The 19,252-nt window shown below is 36.0% G+C and overlaps 1 long non-coding RNA gene across 1 annotated transcript in view; it reads left to right on the plus strand.

Annotated features, from left to right (window-relative positions):
- The window catches only part of LOC307190513, a 183,816-nt gene extending 166,720 nt beyond the window's left edge, over window positions 1-17,096 (plus strand). The window contains exon 3 of the long non-coding RNA XR_013829481.1: window positions 16,637-17,096. This is a non-coding gene — a long non-coding RNA (uncharacterized lncRNA). The remainder of the gene's footprint in view (window positions 1-16,636) is intronic.
- The last annotated feature ends 2,156 nt before the right edge of the window (window positions 17,097-19,252 follow it).

Raw genomic sequence — 19,252 nt, forward strand, 5'->3', positions numbered from 1 at the left:
AAAATGAGGCCCTTGAATAATTGGAGAGTTCATAAAAACTTACTGAAAACCTACTTACTCCATTTTAGAAATAATTTTAACTGTTCCTGCTATTTAGTTTCTCAGGCTACAGAAAATTTGAGTTGTGGGGATTATAATTTTAGCAGGAAAAAATGAAAATTGATTATGAGAGATGAAAAAGAAAACTCATTGAGGACTTCCCTGGTGGCACAGTGGTTAAAAATCTGCCTGCCAGTGCAGGGGACACAGGTTCGAGCCCTGGTCCGGGAAGATCCCACATGCCGAAGAGCAACTAAGCCCATGCGCCACAACTACTGAAGCCTGCGCGCCTAGAGCCCATGCTCTGCAATGAGAAGCCACAGCAGTGAGAAGCCCGTGCATCGCAGCGAAGACCCAATGCAGCCAAAACTTAAATAAATAAATAAAAATTTTAAAAAAAAACCTCATTGATAGAGGGAAAAAGAGAGAGGAAGATGAGTGTGGGAAGGCGAGAGGAAGAAAGAAGGAAAAAAAAGAGAATTGATTTATACAATGTGAAGCTTTTTATGGCCATTTGAGCCAGTTGACCAATTTTTTTTTAATTGAATAAAGCAACCTAGGTATTTCTACCAATCCACTGAGATCTTCCTACAGGTGACATTAAGTGACATGTTGGACTTTCCCATTCTTTCTAGTAGTGAAATGGAAGCTAAAATCAAGTGAATTAGCTAGCTTCTTTGTCCTGAGCTATTGCCAGCCTTTGCCATTTGTTAAATGCCAGAAAGATCTTTGAGAACAAGCAGATGTTTTCTTCTACCAGAAATCAATTGCACTTATGTAAATTTATTCAGCTCTTCCCTTTGCCCCTCGGGTATGGCCTGAAAGATTAGTGTAAACCTGTAGATTCTAAAACAATAAGAGCAGCAGACAAATGTAAAAAAATCAGAGCTCTGTGGATTAAGATGAATAGAATTTTAACAGTATTATTCAGAGTATATGCATTTTACCTTAGAAATTCATCCCCAAGAAATTTGAAATACACAGTGTTTGTCCTGCATCTATTCATAAGCTTTTGTATTATCTTCCACCTCTAATGAAGACATTCACCCATAGTCTCTATTAACATTTTATATTGCGTTCATAGAAGAAAATATTTCAACTAGTGCATTTACTAAGCACTCTGGGAATGTGTCTCTTTGTTTTAAACCAGGGACTGTTCTCAAAGGATCACCCTATTTATTCCTTTATACATAAAATGGAACTTTTACCTAAGAATTTGTATTGAAGTAGGGGTTAGAAAGGAGAAAGCGAAGGTTACTTGCTTTTCAGAATCAAAGGCAATATGGCAGCTGTTTGTGATTCTTTTATCACCTTGATTCCAGAACTTACTAAGAATTGCCTGTTATGTTGTGCATGTGCGATAGAGCAGAGAACAGGAAAGAGACAGTTGTCATTTCATAGGGTTGTCAGGTGAGGGGAAATGTAAACATTAGATCCTCATTCAAGTCATCAGCTAGTTCATTATAACTGTGGTAAGTGCTCTGAAAAATACACGTAGCCTTAAAATAATGAGGATGACTAATCTGTCTGGAATCAGGGAATTCTTTCCAAAGGAAGTGAAATTTAAGATAAGAGATACAGGTTAGATGGAGAAGAGTATACTGGCTAGAGTTAATAGATTGTATTAAAGTCTTGGGGTAGGAGGACAGTGTAGGAAGTTATCAACATCTACATGAGATTGTGGCTTTGCTTGAGTAACAGCTATGGAAATGGTGAGATATGGATAGATCCAAATTGAACTTCATATCCATGAAAGAAGAATTATCTGTCTTCTATTGTCTACTGTGTCCCCATGCATAACACAGCAGCTAGCTCTCAGTAAGTGCTCAGTTCCGTGTTATGAAAGTACCACAAATGGTTGCCATTGTTGTGTCTCTTTAGTCTGTTCCTAAACAAATATGGCCAGTGTTAATTTTTGACAATTATATTGTCATTGTCTGTTACATTACTGTATTTTTTATATGTTTTTAAATATTTCACAAGACATTTAGCACTGCACTGTCATTGCCTGTGTGTCTGTATCTCCTACTAGCTAGCGTGACCTCAAAATACTATCTGATGTGTAGTCCTCTGGCTCACCATAGACTGTATAATTGTTATACCCACAGCCATTCATTCTTAAAATAGCTGATGAAGAGCTCTCTGGAGAGTAATTACAGAGAAGTAACATATGATGCAAATTAATTGGGGGAAATTAATTCATGTAATTATCTTCCAGACAGAATAAAATAGGCATGTTTTTATTTTTCTTTACCTTCTTTGTTCATGTACATGCACGTTGAACATAGTTTTAAGCAAAGTTATACATGTTTTCTCTTTTCATATTTTAGTTTGAGATTATAAATGTCATTTTAAAATTTATTGATTTCATATTATTCCATCTGGTTTCTGCATCGTAATTTATTTCTGTTATAATTACCTCTGCTATTACAATTGTCCTCCTGTTACCATTGTACCTTTTTTTTTTAACCTAAATAAACACTGGGTCTTATTGTTTCTTCTTTTACTCACAGGGCATTTCTGCAGCAGTTATCTTCTGTCTTTCTTGAATCATTTTCAGTTTCTTTTTTCATTTAAAAGTCATTTTCTGTCAGTTGGGTCACTAGAACTTAGACACTGAGACCAAGTTAGGAGTGCAAAAAGTTTTTGGTGAGTGATTTCTATGAAAGACAGAAGTGCGAGAGAGCAGAATTGAACAAAGAAAGCCTTCAAAGTATGATGCAGGTTTGAGATCTGTGAAAAGAAAGGGAAGAGAAATCGGGAATGGGCAGGGAGATCCTTCATGTTAATGCTAATCTGCAATGTCTTGATCAATTCAACATGGATGTCCAGAGCAAGGAATGCCTGTGAGAGAAGTCATGCAGGACACAGAAATGGACAGGCCATTCTCAGTCATTGACTCAGGCTGCCTGGCATGACCACGGCAGTGGTTTGAAAATGGCAATGGATACAGAATGCACTTCCAGCTGGACGCTGTCAACTAACTGTACTCTTGTAATATCACAGATTTTTTCTTTAAGGGGTATAAAAATAGCAGATGACCTTGAATGTTACAGCTTATCCTTTATGCTACATGAATCAACTTGTCTATTAGTGTTCAGGACTCAGCTCTTACAGAGTTTTCTGGGTCTTTCTTCCTGAGGAGATATTTAGAAGACAGAAAGTAGTGGGCTGAACTATAGGTCCCTCACTGAAGTTGGTTTCTGGGCCATAATTCGTACCCATTCTCTTCTTCTGTTTTCTATTCTTAATTTCTCTTGCCATTGAGTTGTCAGCTGGTTCCAATGGATTGCTTGGTGTTGTGGCCCAAATCCTCATTCTGGAAGAGTCTGAGGCCCTGTTAACCATACTTTTCTCAGGCCAGATTGTTATACCTACCATTCATAGTCCCAGTTGGACAAGGGATTACCAAGAAGTACCCAAGTAGATGACCTGTGTTCTACACATCATCTTCTCTGACCCTACTATGTAATAGTAGCCCAAATTTCTTTTCTCATCCATGTCAATTACCCATGCAAAGATGGTGGCTGCTCTTCTTGCATGCTGGTTCACTGACCAAAGGAATCTAAATTGCCCAAGTAGTAACCATAGATTCCTGTTTTAAGGAATCTTTGCTGTGCTCCCTAGCAAAAGTACTTTCCCTTTGGAACCAGGACCTTTAATCCTGCAAACCCTAGAGTTGCAGGGACAGAAAGCAAAACATCCCTCAGTGACTCATTGGGAATCATGGTAAGTGCTGCCAGACACTCTTCTACCCCTTTGTGTCTGGACTTTTGTGTTCTTCCTGTTGTGGACATAGTGCCATATATAGGTTTCTGATTTAGTTTATATTTTGCAGCCTACAGGATAGAATCCTATACTCACAAACTGTTCCTCTGAGCTGCTATTTCAGCTGTGCCTTTAGAAGGCCATTTGAACACTCTGTGAGACTATGATTATGGACTCACTTCTGTACCTCTTCTGCTGGTGAAATTTTATATTGTGTGACATTCCATACATGTGGATCATGTACTCCATAAACACTTGAATAATGATGTTGGCTGAGACCGTTCAGCCAGGAAAGGCAAGTCTGTATTGGGAATAGGTATCTTTCCTCTGAGATAGAATTCCTTGTCTTTCCAAGATAGAGCGAGCACAGTGTAACTGACTTGCCATCAAGCAGCTAGCTGGTTTCTTCAAGAAATAGTACCATATTGGAGACTTGGGGATTGGTCACTATTACTGGTAGATACATTATTCAGAAGCAGGAGTAGCTAAATTGGCCTTGCTAAGAAGGATTCCATGCTATCTGAGCCTATATGCGGTTTCCATCTCTGCCACTCTGGTCACTCTGGGGGTTTGCCCAGTATTCCAGTGCTGAGGTAGCTGGATGACACCAACTGGCCAAATCATTTGCTAGATCTAGGAGCTCAAGTGATATGGGGCTTTTAAACCCTCCTTTCTTTTAGTTCTCCTTTCCTCTAGGCATTGATTAAAGTTATACAGTCAGTTTCCTCCTTGAGCCCAGAAAAGATAGATGTCAGCAACTTCAGCAACTTCAGAATGTATTTATAGCTCATAACTGTAGTAAAGAGAAAGGCTGTTTCTCTCTTGAACTCTGTATATTAAAAATTAAGGATGACTCCCATCTGTTGAGGTCACATACCCATCCTCAACATGATTACTGAGACCACAGGGGTAAAGGTTCTTATAAACTAGTCTGGATTAGGTACCAGTCTGGATTAGGGCAGAAAGAATTTTTCATGATAGATTGCTTTACCTGAATCATAAGGAATATTTAGGTTTATTTCTCCAAAGTTAATTCTAGAAATAAACTCTAACCAAGAACCAGTGAGTTAAAAAAAAATGTCCACTATAAGTATCTTAATGAATATTTTTCTCCTTCTGCATTATCTTATTATGAGACACCCTTCAGGGTATATTATACAAATAATAAATATGCATATATTTATATATGCTAGCATGCTGATGTCTAAACAATATATTTTACAAGGTTATATGTCATGTTTTTACCAAATTTACTCTGATCTCATTATTAATAATCATTATTTCATATTTTTGAAGTAATATATGGAAAATAGTGCTTCATTATTTAATGCTTTGCATATTTTAATTCTCAGTTTTGGTGAATATTGCTTCATATATGTTTATCTTTCTTATTACATCTGTGTAGATTGTCTATTCATGTCCTTAATTTTTATTTGTCTGTTGCAAGCTTTGTTGTATTTTTTATCCTGAAAAGAAATAAACCTGTAATTAACATTAAAATGCTTGTCATTTTAAATGAAAAAAAAATCTTATTTTCACTTCTTTTGTTAATCATTTAATAATTAGTTACTTTTGATTCATTCATTTTGATTTATTAAAAAACTATCAACTGAGCTATGTTCTGAATATCTATATGGAACAAAAAGGCATGGTCCTTCTCTCCATGGAGTTTATTGTTAAATGTCATTTCAATCTTTTCAATAATCTCCCCTACTAGATCCAGTAAATATTAAAGGAAAGTATACCATAAATAAATATGTTAAAGTCAAACATTCATTTTATTTGCATACTCCAATTCTTTAATATGTTACCATGTGCTGTGAATCTCTTAAGAGTTATAGTAGGTAGTGTTTCCAAAACATTTCTCCATGGAATAGTTCTTCCTGAAAGCATTAATTAGTGCTAGTGTTCAAGAACATTACAATTTTTTAAAATTTTGTAGTAGAATATGTATCTACCTATCTTTAAAAAGTATTATTTTCTAACCTACCTGAATCTTCTTTTGACATATGCATAAAGTGTAGCTCTAAAATGACTTTCCTCTGGTTACCTAGTTATACAATATAATTATTAAATAACATTTTCCTATTTATCTTTGAATCTATTTATTAATTTCACATATAAATTTGGGTATTTTGAGTATTTCTGTTCTAATCCATACACTACATTTCTCTTTTTGTGTCATTTGAAAATATTTTTGTTATTTCTCCTTTATTATTTAACTAAAAATTATACTGTGGCTAGTCTTCCATTTTAAACATTTTCTTATGTTTGTTTTCATATTTTCTGACTTTCTGTCACTGTAGTTTCTATTTTATATTGTAATTTTTTGTTAGTCAATTAAAATGTCTTATTGTGATTGGATTTATATTGTTCTAAGTTGATTAAGGAAGCTGAAGAAATTCATAAACATCAGTATTTAACCATCTCCTCCAGGAATATGATTTGCTTTTCCATTCCTTTACGTCTTTTAAAATACTTGTATTTTATTTTATATTGCCAATGATGACCAATGCACTATTTGATAACATTTTATTTAAGCTTTTTCTATAAGTATACATAGGTGGGTCTTTATGCAATTTTTAAAACATTATCTCTTAGATTTGGGGACACTCTTAATAATTCCAATATAAAATATCTCTTTACAAAAAAGAAATCCTTTGCATTTTAACTCAATAACATTCACTTATTTTATCTTTGATGGCAAAATTAGATGTGTATGTAAATTAGACAGATTTAGGTTATTAGAGGGTGTGATTATGTTTATAATTGATGAGTATGATTATAAAAATATTTACATACTTTGGTTAAATATACCAAATTATATGCATACTTTCTGTCTAGCCAGTGTTTTTGAAATGTCTTTCAAAAGTTTTTTAAGATATAAAAATATACTTTCATTAAATTAAAGGAACTCTTTTTTTTTCACTACCTTATGTGTTATTTAGGTTGAGCATAAACCTTATTCAATTTTTTTGGCTTTGGGTGAATTTTAATTGCTTTAAAAGCACTATCACAGTTCCCAAACAAAGAATAATGTTTTGTTGTGGTATTAGATGTTTAAAAGTCTGTAGCACAGACAGCTTGGGATAATGGAAAGGTAAATGCCTTGGATATAATGAAGTGAGCCAGCTTCTCTCAGTGAACTCACTTTGTGATCTGAAATTCTTTTGTCTTTCTGGATATAAAATTAAGACTTCTATGATTTATATCAGTTTACCACATAATCAGCATTATTTTGGGGGATCCACTCCCCAATTCTCAGTTAATTTGGCTTTGATGAAACTGAATCTCAATTGTTTGATGCTGAAGATGAGCCATATCTGTCCAATAAGGATTACATCTCATTTGTCCCAATTACTCATTCAGTAGTTACTGGGGTCTAAATTAGGCTAACCCAAAATGATGCTGGAAATTTTGCTAGAACTGTTGAGATAAGTTTTCACTTTTTACTGAGGTTATAAAGGTAATGAGAAATAAGTTTAGAAATAGTGCACATCCTTGCCACACTCTGGGTGAGTATGCCTGAGAATAAAGTCATAAAGAATAAAATATAAAATACAGCCTTGAATTAGGAATTCAAGGAATACTAAATTCTAAATTTTATCAATACAGCCTTGAATTAGATAAAATTTAGAATTTAGTATTCCAAGAATGCTTCTGGATTCTTAAGTCATTATCTACAAAAAATAGTTTTAAAACACTTACGAAGAATGACATTTATTCACTATAAAATTTACTTCTTTGAAAGCTAACAATTCTTTGGATAAATAGATGTTGAATGGTTACTTAGCAGAATAAATGACCATAATTATCTGATGATAACACCTAAAATCTTGATTTAGAGTTGTTGTAGTCAGTTCAGACTACTGTAACAAATTACTATAGACTGAGTGACTTAACAACAAACATTTATTTTTCACATTTCTGGAGGCTGAGAAGTCTAAGATCAAGAGGCTATCAGATCCAGTGTCTGTTGAGGACTGCTTCCTAGCTTGTAAATAGCTGCTTTCTGTATCCTCACGTGTCAGAGAGAGAGAAAGAGAGAGAGAGAGAAAGAGAAAGCAAACTCTCCTTTTTCTTCTTAGAAGGTTTCCACCCTCATGACATATTTACCTCCCAATGGGTCCACCTCCTAATACATTGGTGGTTATAATTTCAACATATGAATTTGGGTTAGACACAAGCATTCAGTCCATAACAAGAGTTCAAGATAAATAATCTTTAACCAAAAAACACACAAACTTGTTAAGGATCTCTTTCCTGACATAGTCCAATTATCTATCATATATTACCTGGCTTATTGTAATGATCTCCTAACTGTTCTCTCCATTTCTATTTGGGTTCCCTGATAGTCTTTTCTCAACACAACGTATGAAGTAGCTGCTTTAGAATATGTCATGTCACTCTCTGCTCAAAACATTCTCATGGTTCACCCAGAGCAAATTAATAATGTCGTAATAATGTCTTATATAGCCCTCTATGATCTAATGCTCCAAGATCTCTCTGGTTTCATATACTACCACTGTCTCTCTACCCACCCTGCCATGGTGGACTCCTCGGTTTTCTGCAAATACACTAGATAGACTCCTCTCCTGGGTTCCTGCATTATTTTTCCTATAAATATATCCAGGCTTTCTCTCTTAACCTTCTTTAATTTATTGCACAAATGTCACTTTCTCAGTGAGGATTTCCCTGACTACCGAATTTAAAATTGCAAAATCCCCTGGAATTGCTATCCTCTGTCTCTGCTTAATTTTCTCTGTGTCACTTAGTGCCAATCAATATTTTGTAGGGTTATTTATTTATTTATATTATTTCTTCCATCTCCATCCTCTGTCAGAAACCAGCTCCTTGTGGCCATGAAGGCCAGATTTTAAAAATATCAATTTTGTTCATCAGTGAACACTCAGTACTCAGAACTTGCAAGAATGCCTTGCAAATAGTTGGAGTTGAGATATTTACTAAATTAAAGGATTAATAAATGTATTGGTTAATCAATGACAATAAATTTCACATAATTGGGGACTTCCCTGGCAGTCCAGTGGTTAAGACTCCGCACTTCCACTGCAGGGGGCACAGGTTCGATCCCTGGTTGGGGAATTAAGATCCCACATGCTGCGTGGCATGGCCAAAAAAAAAAAAAAAAACCTCACATACTTGGTAAATAAATATTTGTTGATACATAAATGAATGAAAGGATGAATAAACATAAATAAATAAAAATAAAAGCATTTATATTAGAGTTTTTCAGAGAAATAGAATCAATAGGACATGTAGAAATACACAGAAAGGAATTTATTATGAGGGATTAGCTTATTTAATTATGAAGGCTGAGAAGTCCCATGGTCTGCCGTCTGTAAGCTGGAGGCCCAGGAAAGCTGGTGGTACAGTTTTTGTCCAAAAATGAAGGCCTGAGAACTGGGGAGTTGATGATGTTAAGTCCCGGTCAGAGTCCAAAGGCCAGAGAACTGAAAGCATCAGTGTCTGAGAGCAGGAGAAAATACCAGTCAAACAAAGATTAAATTTATCCTTCTTTCATCTTTTTTTTTTTTTTTTTTCTGTTTAGATCCTCAACAGATTGGATGATGACCACCCACATTGGTGAGGGCAATCTTCTTTGCTCTCAGGCTACTAATTCAAATGCTAGTAATTTCTTCCAGTAACACCATCACAGACACACCCAGAAATAATGCTTTACCAGATACTGAGCAAGTCAAATTGACAGAAAATTAACTGTCACATGGATAAATGAATTTCTGGTACACGCTGGCCATATTGAACAAAAAGCAGTATATTGTTTCACTACATACATTTTTGCAGCTGAACAGCAGACTGATAATGCCATCCTATATTTATACCTCTCCTTGTAATTTTCAAAATATCTTAATATCTTTAGTTCATAAAATATGCTTATGAGATGGTCTGCCAGTTATCAGTTAATTCTTCAGTTCAAATTTAATCTCCTTCATCCTACTTTATACCAGAGCTGGACCTATAAACCCTTCTTCTTTGCCAGCTGGGACAGTATCATGCTTTTTCGTTAGAGGGTACAGGATGAGCACTGGAGGAGAAAAGTGCTTCTCATACTGGTACAGGTGTGCTCCTCTCTTCTAGCTCCTACATGATTCAGCAGACAGTGGTGTATGGAACATCTAGTGGTAATCCCTTCCAGTGAATTTCAATGGTACCCTGATGCGCAGCTTCTCAAAGAGTTTCTCTGGCACCACAGTCAGTGGTTTCCTGCTTACCAGCTCCAGCCTGCAGCATTTCCATAAACCTTTCCATTATTCAAGGGCACAGCCTACACAACAAGGTCTTAATTTGTTGTGTTGAGGATGGTCACCTTCCAAGTTTGTTTCTTTTTTGGACATTGTCTCAGCCATGGACATAGTGGCTGTTCCCTATATCTGTTATTCCTGTAATCTTTGCAGTTCTTTTTATCTCTTATGAATTATGAACTGTTACTACTTAATATGATTTTATATTATTTTTTCCCATTGAAATTATGAAGCAGTTCTGTGTCCTGATGACTGATACAAATACGCATCAGATGTCTTATTTTACCAATGAGTGGCAGCTTAACCTTATGTGAGCCTTAGATTGCTCATCTGAATAATACAGTAGAATTACTTATCTCTCAAATCCACTTCAGACATTAAATTATATTACATATGTGATAGGGTTCTGTATTTGCAATGATATGCCCTTTAAATGTATCATCACTAAAATTATGTCCATTATTTCAAATCCCTGATATATTTATTTATAGAAATCACAGACTCCCAAAGCCTATTTTCTGAATACTCCCTGTGTAATCAAGATGTAGAATTAAAATCTGCTGGATTAAAGAGAAAATCCTTGCAAGAAGGAGCCTTTTCCGTATCAGAGAGGGCACTTGTATTTAGGCTAGCTTTCATTTTACTTTCTTTACAACAACTGCAGTTTAGTCATCTTTGCATAACCTATATATAGTATGGTCCACCCAATTCTCCCATGGCTCACAGAGTGCATCCTATCCTATCCTATTTATATTTCAGTCTACTCCATAATCTATAGCCTTCATCATACAAAAGTATAAAACTAACTCTCTTAACAGTCACATGATAATACTGCTCACCATAATATATACACTAACTAAAGCCAATTCGCCAAAATACATAGACTAAAATAATTTCGGAACAGTGTCCTATAATGAATAATTAGAGCATTTTGAAGTGCTCTTATGATGAAAATCTATTCATGGCCCTCAATTCTAGACAGTTTCTCTGTGCAGCTCATCAGTCACTCAATATATGAAGATTAAGAGGCATTCTGCTCCGAACATGAGTAATTTCAACAGATAACATCATCTTTGAAGAAGCAGACCAGTTGTTCTTAGGGATGGGGAACCCTCTTGAACACATTTCAGGTTAGATCACTGATTAAAGTTGTCTGAAGTGGGCAATTACATTTCTGTGCTAGGACCAATATGTTCTTTGAGCCATAGTTTCTTTTACTCTAAAATGGGTAGTTGTGGGACTTCCCTGGCAGTCCAGTGGTTAAGTCTCTGCACTTCCACTGCAGGGGGCATGGGTTCGATCCGTGGTCAGGGAACTAGGATCCCACATGCAGCACGGCATGGCAAAAAAAATAAAGTAAAATGGGTAATTGTAAGAAAGAAATGAGATAATCTGTGCAGAATTAGAAAAGAAAAATATATATATAATTCTAATTGAAAGGAAGCCTCATTTGTACACATATAATGATAGGAAGTCATTTAACCTCCCCAAACCTCTTTTACCTTGTATGCAAATGGTGATAATAAAAATGATTCTCTTCTTAGCATTGTTATAAATGCTTATTCAGTGAATGGGACATAGAAAACATGCAGTATAACTTATCCATTATCGTTATTATTACTATAAGTATGCTGAGATATGTCCTTTTTACTCCTTAGCACTGCCCTCAGAAAAGGCATGGAATGTACTGTGGGACTGAATACACTTTGTTCTCCTGCTTGACTGGGTAGTATAGACTCTTATTTTATGAAATAACTCCAGGAGTTCAGTGAAATCAGTCACTTGGTTGAGACGTGTCTTTCAGCTGTAAGACTTCAGTCAGCTACTCCTAACCTTGATTCTCTTGGTACCCCAGATTTGGGGGTATATGGCAGTACCTCCCATGAGTTTTCTTTTGTTTATCATCTGTGACTTGATGATTTATCCACATTTACCTTCTAGGTGATTCTGCCAGGTACTCTGCAAGATCTTGATTGCTGATAGCCATGAAAATGAATGAAGAAATATAGCTCACTTGAAAAACGTAGATCATTATCATAACTCTGTTTCAATGTGTTCTGTTTGGTATGGTTGTTTCATACAGGATTTCATATAGTATGATTCTTTTAAACATCAGGTTACCCCTAACAACCTATTGAATGCAGGCTGGAATTATTTCATATACTGTCCTTTTCTCCCAAATAATGTTAATTTTTACAACTTCCCTTTAAAATTGAATAAGTTCATAGTGATGATATTTCCTCAGTTGCAATTTTCAAAATAATTGGTTATATAAATGTTATTCCAAAAAAACCTATAATTCTTAAATTACCATAAATACAGGTTTTAAAATACAGTTTTAAATCATTACCGGCCCCCTTATTGGCTCACATCTGAATTGCCATTTATAAATGTACCAGTTTTTATAGAGCAGCCCTCCACTATTAAACTTCTACTCTCAGGCAATTTCAGGTTCCTTATGTAAGTTCCTTATGTAAGGATTATAGTGATTAAAGGACCCTCAGTCTGACAGAACACTCAAGTTCGTTAGCCTCAAGTTCTCTTCACTTTGCAAATAGAATTAAAATATCTTTAAAATAATGTTTGCCCTAAATTATAAAGTTTTATTATATGCTAAACTTAGAGAAACAACAAACAACACTTCTGCAGATAGACAATTTTGTATTGTTCTACAAGGAAAGTGAACCTTAAAATAAGATATTCTACCTTCAGGTCATCATTCTGCCATCTGCCATTTGTAAATGTTAAAGCCACAAGAATTAATTTGCTGTCTTGCATTTCAGCTTTGTTTATAAACAAAAATATATCAATATTATAATAAATAGTTTGCAAGAAAGTAATGTAATTATGCAACACAATTGTAATCAAATAATAAAAATATTCCTGGCACGTAGCGTTATATAATATTCAATTTCCCTTGCAGCTTAGGATCACATTTTATGTATACACCACTCATTCATCCAGCATGTATTAATGGCATCACTGTCAACTATGGACCAAACATTCTCCTTAATTCATAAAATGATGCTCAATAATTGTTAATATTATAAGCTCAGATAATGTCTTCATACTATCAGGAATCTAAGATGTAATTTTAAATTACTATTGGAAATAATTATAAAAGATGGAAATATATTTTCATAAGAAGAGCTAGAGAAGAAATGCCTAGCAGAGTAGATATAAATTTTTTACACTGAAGACATAGAAATAATATAAAATCAAAGAAGCTCTAAGCTTTGAATAGAATCCCTGCCTAATATGGGGTGGATGTAAACCATTTTAGTTCCTTCAAGTAGCTGAATGAACAAACATAGAAGGGGCTACTTTATTGGCTGGGACACTTGATTCTGATGACCAATGAGATATGGGGTTGCCACTCTACAGTGGATGCATGGAGAACTATGTCTGAAATCTAGTTATATCAGTGTACTTTTATTCCTAAATAATAAATGTTAATGAGAACTATAGTTCTTATTGAAAAATAATTAGGATAGAGATTCATTCACTAATAATGATTGTACTGATTCATTCTCTTCAATGATGAAGTTATTTCTGTGAGAAACAGCTCTACAGAAAAATAATGAAATCAACCTGCTGAGTGTTAGAAGAGGTAAGGGTAAAGTGAAATGAATGATGGAAAAAAGGAAGCTATGATGATCTAATTCAGCCTAATGCCCTGCTAGAGAAGAAGAATTATAGCAGCTATGCTTTTGCCCTTGTTATTTATTTTAAAGTTTTTTCTTAAATTTTATATGAAGAGTATCCATGATACCTCACTTTACAACTTAAAATCCAGCTGAAAGTATGAATGAATTGGCATCATCCCTTCATGACTACGATGGTTCATGGGACTTTGTGCTTTCCCTGTTTGGTGGTAAGGAGGAATGTGAGTTTCTTCTTCCACGTAAAGGATATGAATGGAAACTGAAAGACAAAAAATGATTGGCACTGTCTCTAACTTGCTCTAACTTTTATAACCTGCATCATCTGGGCTTTGTCATTCTCTGAAGGCAGGTAGCGAATGGAAGGGACTGGCAGGATTATCAGAAAGCGGAGGGAGAGAAAGATGGGGTAATGAATCCTATGCCCTGTCTCGGCCATTCCCTTCTTGCTTTACTATGGATCTGATAGTGGCTGTGTTTGTGTTCTAAGCTACCAGCTAATATAGAATGGCTTTTTTCTCATCATTACTCTCCTGGCTGTCTTTATGTTAGATTTAGATGTAGTAATGTTGTCTTCATGATGCTTGCTATCGTCGTCTTTACACTTGATTACACATACTGTGAGTGCCTAACTTTAATCCTTACCTTTGCTTATTCCACTGTAAGCAGTTTTTTCAGTAAATCGTTTTCAGAGAAAACCTTTGAGCGTCCATTCTGTTGCCTGCTGGTTACTTGGCTATTATACGAGTCAGTAAAGTTTCACCTCAACACATGTTGTCTTCCTAGTAATACTTTCTCCTTTAGCCTCTGTCCATTTCCACCTGGACTTAAGTTTGCCTCAGAAGGTAGTTGTAGTCTGTGTTATTGGTAAGACTACATAACGCAAAATTTATTTAAATAACAACCTCAGTTAAGAAAAGATTCACTGGGACTTCCCTGGTGGTGCAGTGGTTAAGAATCTGCCTGCCAATGCAGGGGACATGGGTTCGAGCTCTGGTCTGGGAAAATCCCACATGCCGTGGAGCAACTAAGCCTGTGCACCACAACTACTGAGCCCATGCTTTAGAGCCCGTGAGCCACAACTACTGAGCCCGCGTGCCATAACTACTGAAGCCCACGCGCCTAGAGCCCATGCTTTGCAACAAAGAGAAGCTACCACAATGAGCAGCCCACACACCGCAATGAAGAGTAGCCTCTGCTCGCTGCAACTAGTGAAAGCCCGCAACGAAGACCCAGCGCAGCCAAAAATAAAATTAATTGATTAATTAATTAAAAAATTTTAGAAAAGAAAAGATTCACTGAAAATGATGTGGCTAAATATTCTACCCTTGAAAAATAAAAATGAATCCAGGATTGATGGCACCATAGACAATAGAGTATAGACAGTAGAGTTACTTCAACCTTATGGACCTTTCCCTTTCTCAGAGACATTTTTCTTCTTAAATAACCTTTTTACATATTTGCTGAACAGAATTATTGAGTTGCTACAATCTCCTTAATTCATTGACTGATGATTAGAATTGGAAGGAATCTTAGTGATCACTTAGTCCTTTCTTCATTCAGCTGACCCAGGAACCAAGGCCAAGAATGGAGAAGAGACTTGGCCAACATCCCATAGTTTACAACCAGCAAAGTCAGGTGTGAGTCCTGGACTCCCTATGCAATGAGGGCATCCATGGGAGACGAGATATATGGCTCTTATTTATAGATTGCCCTCATAATAAATGTGTTTTACAAATTTAAGTGTGCATTTTTATATATTGTATACATGTGTATGCATGGCAATATTTATGGATAGATTGGTAGGAATAGAGGTAGGGCTAGAAATATCTATAAAATTTAGAGCTAGATATGAAGATATAGAGGTATGCTTCTAGAATTAGGAGGCCTAGAATTAGGGGGGGTGCCTTAAAGTGTAAGTCTTCTGAAAAGGATGAAGGACTAGCCCTGATCATTTCATTTATGATGATATTTCCCCAGATATCAGGGAAGCAGCATGTAGTCCTGGTTCTGACAAGGCCCATAGGCTCTATCATTCTTTAAATCTCCCAGTTGGTTTCACTAAGAGGGAATAAGGCAACTGTGAAAGGCCTGAAGGGATTGCAGCTCCTTAATTGCCACTCCTGCCCTATGATGTTGATTGAACATTAGAGTCCTCCCAGAGTTCCTGCCCAAGTTAGACTTGGATGTGTTTTACAGAGGACAGGAGCTTTAGCAAACTGCACCCACAGATTCCTTGTAAGCTGCTGGGACAGTAGATATCCTGAAGGATGAGCTCAGAAATAAAACACAGGAAGCGGAGGAAAAGCAGAGGGAAATGACATGGCAGGATTTGGGACTTGTTACAAATTGATTCTGATGAGATAGTTGCTAAAAGCAAAGTGCAAAATATGCAACTTCGTATTTTAAACCTTGCCCTGTTTATGAGAAAAAAAATAAGACCTTGGAATTCAAGCCATGAATTTAGGTACAATTAAATGCAAAGAGTAAAATTAGTACTAAAACACACCTTCCTCTGGCAGCAGCATCTAACCTTTGCTTTAGGATGGGTGCCATAAATGCGATTGGAGCCTAGCACAGGAGCAAGACACAGGGAAGTTGCTCAAAAAATGTATTGAAGGAATAATTACATTAGTGAAAGGTGGGTATCACATATACCACAGACTGGCAACAAAAGACTACCAATTATAGAAGGATCTCTCTGCAAAGATCCAGAAGATTCACCAGGATTTTGGAAGTGCCTCATAGCCAGTATCATTATTCTATAGTGTATGGTTTGAATAAAGAATTCAGTTTCCTCTCCCACTGCTTCCTTCTGACCTTCCACAATCAGATAGTAAATAGTAGACCAGTTTTACTAGAGTTTCTTCTTTTTTTTTTTAAAAGAAATGAAGTGGAATAACTGAAATAGAAGCGGTCATTCAGAGTTGTTGAAAGGTAAGGTTATTTCACTTTCTTTCTAATGTGACATATCCCCTGCCTCTGTATGAATTGACCTGTGACCATCAGTACAGAAGATATTACTCAAGATAGGCATGTAGTAATTCTAAATGTATTGCAGTTAGAGAAAATATTTTCAAAAATATCTTAAGTCAAAAGCAAAAAATAGACTTGTTTAGACTCTAAATACAGTAGATTTACTTGCTTGTGTGTTTTGTTCAGTTACATTCTGTTGAATGAAGGTCATCGCCAGGTGTGACACATTTGCAAACTTATTAAAGAGGGAAAAGGCTGTGGGGAAAAGCTTAAATAAGCGTGTCTTTTCAAAGAAAATGTGATATGACAGAAATATGTAAATATGATATAAAGTAAACTTTAATCCACCATTATTTTTTCATAAAACTACATAATAGCATAATAAATTTTAACTTTCATATTAAATATATACCATTAACTATGTATTGATAAATCTTAAGGATTACTTTACAATAATCTAACTGCCTTTGAAGTCTGTTGAACATTCATATAATAGGCTTCTGTTGTATAGTAAGTATGTCAGGTTTTTGGTCTGATAGTTACAAAATTGCTCCCTGGTGGAGGACCATGACTAATAGTGGTAAGTAGTCATCCGTAATCCCAGAGAGAAATGCAAAACAAAACAGAACAATAAAACAAAAAAACAAAAGCTCACAGATAAGTAAGTAGTTCAGGGTGAGAAGTAATGTAAGCTTTAATTATATCTATACTATATTATTTTTTAACTGGTGGTGGATACATGAGTTTTTAAATTTATTTTTCAGTGTTCTTTTCTAGGCAAAATATTTAAAATTAAAAATATATTCAAATAAGTTTAACATGGATTTATATCTATCCATAGTGGTGTGATCTAATCTTTTGGTTCCTGGACCTAATTCCAACATGGCAGGGGGCCTCCCACACAACATCAAGCTATTGTGGGATATCAGCAGGATGTCTGAGAATTCTACTCAATTCTGACACTGTTTACCTAGACATAACATTGGATTCCAGTGGTTAGGGGTTCAATTCTACAAGGGTATCTTCACCCTGCAAATTCAGACTTCAGTTGGAAGCCCAGGTTATCACCTGTGCTTCTGACTGACTGCTTATAGGTTGGAGGCTCCAAAGAAACCCCTCCTTCAACTTCAGACACCAGTTACACATCCAGGTTGTTACTTGTACTTCTGACCAACTGACTACAGATCAGATGTTCCCCCGACCTCCTCCTTGGGTTCAGTTAATTTTCTAGAGCAGCTCACAGAACTCAGAGAAACAGTTTACTTATTAGGTTACTGGTTTATTATAAAATAATATAATTCAGAAACAGCCAGATGGAAGAGATGCATAGGGCAATGTATGGGCAAAGGACATGGAGCTTCCATGACCTCTTCAGGGTGAAACTTCCAGCACCTCCACTTATTCGTCAACATGGAAACTCTCTGAACCCTGTCCTTTTGGATTTGTATGGAGGCTTCTTTGCATAGGCACGATAGAATAAATCACTGGTCATTGGCAATTAATTCAACTTCCAGCTCCTCTTCCCTCTTCTGAGGCCAAGGGATGAGACAGAAAGTTCCCACCCTCCATCACGAGGCTGGTTCCCCTGGCAATCAGCCCCCATCCTTAGGTGACCTAAGGACATTCCAAAACTCACCTATAGACATGATAAAAGACACCACTTAAGAGAGTCCAAGGTTTTTAGAAACTCTCTGCTAGAAACTGGATGGACCAAATATATATTTGTTATTATAAATCACAGTGTCACACCTCACAATTTCAAAATTCCATGTAAGTATTCTAAGTATTACTTTAATGCAGTATAAATAAGGTTATGATTTGGAGACCATCATTATATATTAAGGACAAAATACAATAATTTCCTTACCTCAAATAAATGAATTCTGGCAGTTATGGTAAAATGTTCCATGGATAGGGCTTCCCTGGTGGCGCAGTGGTTGAGAGTCCGCCTGCCGATGCAGGGGACACGGGTTCGTGCCCTGGTTCGGGAAGATCCCACATGCCGCAGACCGGCTGGGCCCGTGAGCCATGGCCGCTGCGCCTGTGCGTCCGGAGCCTGTGCTACGCAACGGGAGAGGCCACAACAGTGAGAAGCCTGCGTACCACCAAAAAAATAAATAAATAAATAAAGTTCCATGGATAGAGTCACAGGAGTTTTAAAAAGGTGTTGTATCTCAAGGAATGCTAAGTTCAGGAAAATAATCTGCTCAGGGACACTGGTGACAATGCAGACCCAGGTAAGACAGAAATATATGAAGATTTTTTTTCTCACAGAATATAAAAGTAAATCAAAAGCAAGATGCTATTAATAATAAGTAAATAAATTAAAGCAGGAGATTATGATAAGGGAGCTTAACAAAAATTAATGGAACCAGAGAAAGCCTCCAGAAGGAAGTTATACTGATTGACAACTCATGGTATTCCATGCAGAAAAAGTGCCATTGAACACAAGCACATGAGAATATGGAGCAGTCTAAAAAACACATCACTCTCCCCACTAGAACAGACTTTTCCTTATTCTTTTTC

Source organism: Stenella coeruleoalba (assembly GCF_951394435.1).
Source record: "Stenella coeruleoalba genome assembly, chromosome: 8".
NCBI lineage: Eukaryota > Metazoa > Chordata > Mammalia > Artiodactyla > Delphinidae > Stenella > Stenella coeruleoalba.